The sequence below is a fragment of the Muntiacus reevesi genome, chromosome 3, assembly GCF_963930625.1.
Source record: "Muntiacus reevesi chromosome 3, mMunRee1.1, whole genome shotgun sequence".
Taxonomy (NCBI): domain Eukaryota; kingdom Metazoa; phylum Chordata; class Mammalia; order Artiodactyla; family Cervidae; genus Muntiacus; species Muntiacus reevesi.
The window spans coordinates 145,024,201-145,030,200 of NC_089251.1; positions in this window are offsets into that span (position 1 = coordinate 145,024,201).

Sequence of the window (6,000 nt, forward strand, 5' to 3'; positions counted from 1 at the left end):
TCTCCAACATCAATTCTTCCACACTTAGCCTTCCTTATGGTCCAACTTTCACATCTATACATGACAACTGGAAAAACTGTAGCTTTGATTATACAGACCTTTGTTGGCAAAATGATATCTCTACTTTTTAATACTGTCTAGATTTGTCATAACTTTTCTTCCAAGGAGCAAGCATCTTTTAATTTCATGGTTGCAGTCACCATCCCCAGTGATTTTGGAGCCCAAGAAAATAAAGTCGGTCACTGTTTCCATTTTGCCCCCCATCTATTTGCCATGAAGTAATGGGACCAAATGCCATGATCTTCATGATTTGAATGTTGAGTTTTAATCCAGCTTTTTCATTCTCCTCTTTCACCTTCATCAAGACGCTCTTTAGTTCCTCTTCACTTTCTGCCATTAGGCTGGTGCCACCTGCATATATGAAGTTATTGATATTTCTCCTGGCAATTTATACTCATCGTATACGCCTGTTTCCTAACACTCTGACCAACTCTGGACATTATTAATTTTTGAAAGCTCTGGCAGTTGGATAGATAAAAATAATAGCTTGATTTTTTTTAACTAATTATTTTATTTTTGGCTGTGCTGGGTCTTCTCTGCTGCACAGGCTTTCTCTAGTTGCCACAAGTGGGGGTTACTCTGCACTTGCACTGCATGGACTTTGCATTGTAGTGGCTTCTTTTGTTGTGGAGGACAGGCTCTAGGCACACCTGGTTCAGTAGTTGTGGCTTGTGGGCTTGAGTATAACTACTGATAGTTGTGGCAAACCAGCTTAGCTGCTCTTTAATGTGTGAAATTTTCCCAGACCAGGGATCTAACCTGTGTCTCCTGAATTGGCAGGTGGATACTTTACTATCAAGCCACCAGGGAAGCCCAATAGCCTGTTTTGATTTTAATTTATATTTCTTTAAATGATGTGGAATCATTTTTGCTCTTAATTTACCATTTGTATGACTTCTTTTGAGAATTGCCTCATCTTGCCCTTTGGCAATTTTCCCAAACTGTTTTTCCCTGAAATTTTACGACATTTTTGTATATTAGACATTTTGTATATTTGTATAAACTTTTTCTAAATTTATTTTGACAATAGTCCCCCAGATCATCTCGTGTCATTTTGTCTTTTTATTTTGTTCAGTTTTTTGGTTTTATTGTTTATCTGTTTTGTCTTAGTTTTTTGGTGTTCTATTATTTTGATGGAGTCTAACACATCAGTCTTCTTTTATGGCTTCTGGGTTGCATTACATGTTTAGAAAGCCTTTTCTCATTCAAAACAATTGTTGTAACAGCTAGAGATTTAATTCACATACCGTAAAATTCACCCTGTTAAAATACACAGTTTAGTGGTTTTTTAGTATAACCCTGAGTTGTGCAACTGTCCTCACTATCTAATTTTAGAACATTTCATTACTGCAAAGAGAAATCCATACCCCTTAGCAATCCTTCCCCATTGCCCCCTCCTTCCATCCCCTAACAACCACTAACCCAGTTCTGCTTCTATATATTGCCTATCTGGACATTTCAAATGAATAGAATCGTGCAATCCGTGGCTTTCTGTGCTTGGCTTCCTTCACTTAGCATGATGTTTTCAAGTTACATTCACAGAGTTCAAAAGTCTGTTCTATACTTCTGTCTCTTTCTGTTTTGCATATAGGGTTATCGTTACCATCTTTCTAAATTCCATATATATGTGTTAATATGCTGTAATGTTCTTTATCTTTCAAAAAAATAAATTAAAAAAATAACAATAAAAAAAAGTTACATTCACATTGTGGCATGTATCTGTTATTAATTCCTTTACACAGCTGAATAATATTGTTTATAGATATAACAATTGATGGATATTTGAGTTGATTCCACTTTTGGCCTATTGCGATTAATGCTGCAGGAATTCCCTGGCAGCCCAGTGATTAGGAGCTCTCACTGCCAAGGGCCTGGGTTTGATCCCTGGTCAGGGAACTACGACCTGCAGCCAAAAAACTTCTATAAACATCAGTATATACATTTTTTTTTTGAACACCTATTTTCAATTATTTTGGGTAGATACCTAGAAGTAGAATTGCTGGGTTATCTAGTAACTCTATGTTTGACATATTTGAGGAACTTCCTGTGTCCCAAGCAGCAGTAGTATTTAACAATCCCACCACTAATGTATTAATATTACGTCTTCAATTTCTCCACATTCTTGTCAATTTTTTTTTGTTTTTGGCCATGCTACATGGTTTGTAGGATCTTAGTTCTCCAATCAGGGATTGGACGTGGGCCATGTCAATAGAACTCTTAAGTCCAACCACTACACCACTAGGGAACTTCGGTCGTACTTCTTATTGTCTGCCACTTAACTATTAGCCATTCTGGTAGGTGTGACGTGGTCACTCATCATGGTTATGATTTACATTTCCCTAGTGGTGATAATGTTGAGCATTTTTTCATGTGCTTATTGGTGATGTGTCTAGCTTCTTTGGACAAAGTTCAATTGAAATCCTTTTCTCACTTGTTAACTGGATTTGTTGTTGTTGTTGGGTTGAGTTCTTTATATATCCTGAATGTGTGTGCGTGCGTGAATGCTCAGTCATATCTGACTCTTTGTTACCCCGTGGACTGCAGCCTGCCAGGCTCTTCTGTCCACGGAACTTTCCAGGCAAGAATACTTGAGTGGGTTGCTATTTCCACTCCAGGGAATCTTCCTGTTCCAGTAATATATAAGCTTATATATCCTGGATACTAGATCCTAATTATATAAGTAATTTTCAAGTCCTTTTTCCCATTATGTGGATTTTCTTTTTCTTGGTAGTGTTCTTTATATTTAAAAAGTGGTATTTATACTTTAAAAAGTATAGTATTTTGAATTTTGATAATTTTGATATCAAAATTTAAACCCAGTTTTGATAATTTTGATAAAATCCAATTTTTCATGTTTTCTTTTTCTTGCTTGTGCTTTTGGTGTCATATCCATGAAACTATTACCTTATTCGAGATCATATTTATTCCTTTGTTTGCTCCTAAGAGTTGTACAGTTTTAGCTCTTAGTTTTAGGTTTGGGGCCCATTTTAAGTCAATTTTTGTGTATTAAGTGAGGTAGAGGTCCCAACTTCATTCTTTTGTGTATAGGTATCCAATGGTCCTAGGCTTTCCAAGTGGCTCAGTGGTAAAATATCTGCCTGCCAATGCAGGAGATGCGAGAGACACAGGTTCGATCCCTGGGTTGTGAAGATCCCCTGGAGAAGGAAATGGCCACCCACTCCAGTATTCTTGCCTGGAAAATTCCATGGACAGAGGAGCCTGGTGGGCTGCAGTCCATGGGGTCCCAAAGAGTTGGACACAACTGAGTGACTGAGAACACACACACGCACCCATTGGTCCCAGCACCATTGGTTGAAAAGACAATTTTTTCCTTTAAATCTTTTTGGTCACTTGGCATGAAGAATCTTAGTTCCCTGACCAGGTATGGAACATGTGCCCTCAGCAGCAGAAGCTTGGACTCTTAACCAGTGAATGCCAGGGAAGCTCCCAGAAAAGAGGATTCTTTATCTTTTGAGCTGTTTCAGCATTATTATAAAAAATTAGTTGATCCTGGGGACCCTGGGCTTCCAATACAGGGGGTCTGGATGCGATCCCTGGTCAGGGAACTAGATTCCATATGCCACAACCAAGACCTAGTGCAGCCAAATAAACAAACAAATATTAAAAAAACAAAAAAAAACAAAATTAGTTGATCCTAGAAATTCCCTGGCAGTCTGGTGGTTAAGGTTCTGCACTTCAACTGTAGGAGGCATGGGTTTGATCCCTGGTCAGGGAACTGTGATCTCACAAGCCTGGAGTTCTGCAAACAAATAAATAAATATATTGTTTTTAAAAGATTAGTTGCTCCTTCATGTATGGGTTTATTTCTGAATTCTCAATTTTATTCCATTGATCCTAATATTTCTGCTTATGCCATAACATAGAGTCTTTTTTTTTAATTGTGTCACGAGTAAGATTGATGCAGCCAAATAAATAAATAAGAATAAATATTTATATAAATAAATAAATTTGGGTTGCTTTATGACTCCATAGAGTCTTGATTTACTGTCACTTTATAGTAAGTTTTGGGATCAAGAAGCATGACTCTTACCCTTTGTTCTTCAAGATTGTTTTTGGCTTTAATGGGCTCCTTCCATTTCCATAGGAAATTTGGAATCAACTTGTCAATTTCTGCATAAAAGAAGCAGCTTGAATTGTTCTCATTCAAATTTTGTCTATATATTTACTCATGATTTCTTTTAGGACTTTGGCTATGCCAATATTTTCCCCAAATCCCTCTGAAATCCATCTCACTGACTTCAGTCTTGCCATTTAGAAACAGGCTATGAAAAAATACAGAATTTGGGGGCTTCCCTGTTGGTCCAGTGGCTAAGACTATGTGCTCCAAATGCAGGAAGACCAGATTCAATGCTTGATCAGGGAACCATACACAACTGAAAACGCCACATACTGCAAAGAAGATCAAAGATCCTGTGTGCGATGACTAAGACACGGCACAGCCAAATAAATAAAAAGATAAATAAATTTCCTAGCTCTCTGGATACTTGCCTTCTCTGTCCAGTTAGGCATAAGAGATGCGAAACACCAAAATATTTGGTTACTACCTATAGGGTATCATTAATTTCAAATATAAATATAGCTTAAATAAATAAATAGATACAGCTTAGTGCTGTGCCCATATCCAGAAGCCAGGTTATGAATCATATATTGCCATACTTGGTCTTCTGTTGCCACCTTGAAAAGCTTCCTCTTTTTTATGCCCATATGCCAGATGACTGAAGCTTTAATTCATGTCTATCAATACCTTGTTCATTTTTTTCTTATTTTATGAAACACTTCTTTGTTATTGTTGTTCAGTTGCTAAATCATGTCTGACTCTTTGAAACCCCATGGACTGCAGCACGCCAGTCTTTCCTGTCCTTCAGTGTCTCCAGAAGTTTGCTCATTTCATGTCCATTGACTCGGTGATGCCATGCAACCATCTCATCTCCTGTCTCCCCCCTTTCCCCCTGCCTTCAATCTTTCCTAGCAACAGGGTCTTTTCCAATGAGTCAGCTCTTTGCATCAGGTGGCCGAAGTACTAAAAATTCAGCTTCACCATCAGTCCTTCCCACGAACATTCAGGACTGATCTCCTTTAGGATTGAATGGTTTGATCTCCTTGCAGTCCAAGGGACTCTCAAGAGTCTTCTCCAATACCAAAATTATCAGTGTAAGACAAAAATGAATTTATGATAGATTTGACTTTAACTGCCCTGACCAATTATAATTCTGAGAGCTATTCCCTATTTTATCATCTAATTCCAAATGTAGATCATGTGTGTGGCATTCATTTTAGGATACTTGGGTTAAACACCATGTGACACATGTATGTAAGTAGTACCTTTGGGTCCTAGTCAAAATTAGCATTTGGCTATTCCTTTTGACGGGGTTAACTGACAGTAGCTTCCTGTAGCAAGCATTTTTATTTCTTTGCAAACTGGTCTACTGTTTATGTTTATTGGCTTCATTAGTACAAGTCTTCCCAATTACCATTAACGATGTATCTTTCTAACCAGTAATTTAAAAATAAAAGTTAATCAAGAATTCTCTGGCAGTTCAGTGGTTAGGACTCCAAGCTTTCAATCCCTGATTGTGGAACTAGGATCTCAAAAGCCTGGAGAGCAAAATAAAAGGTAAAAAAGTTGATCTAATCTTATATTTCATTGTGCTTTGTCTTCCAAATCAAAAACCTTTTCACCAGGACTTCCCCAGTGGTCCAGTGGTTAAGAATTTGCCTGTCAAAGTAGGGGACATGAGTTTGATCCCTGATCTGGGAAGATTCCACATGGCATGGGGCAGCTAAGCCCATGAGCCAGAACTGCTGAGCCTCCTCACTCTAGAGGCTATGCTCGGCAACGAAAGAAGGCACCCGAATGAGAAGCTGGAGCACCCCAACGAGAGAGCAGTCCCTGCTCACCACAGCTGGGAGAAAGCCCAT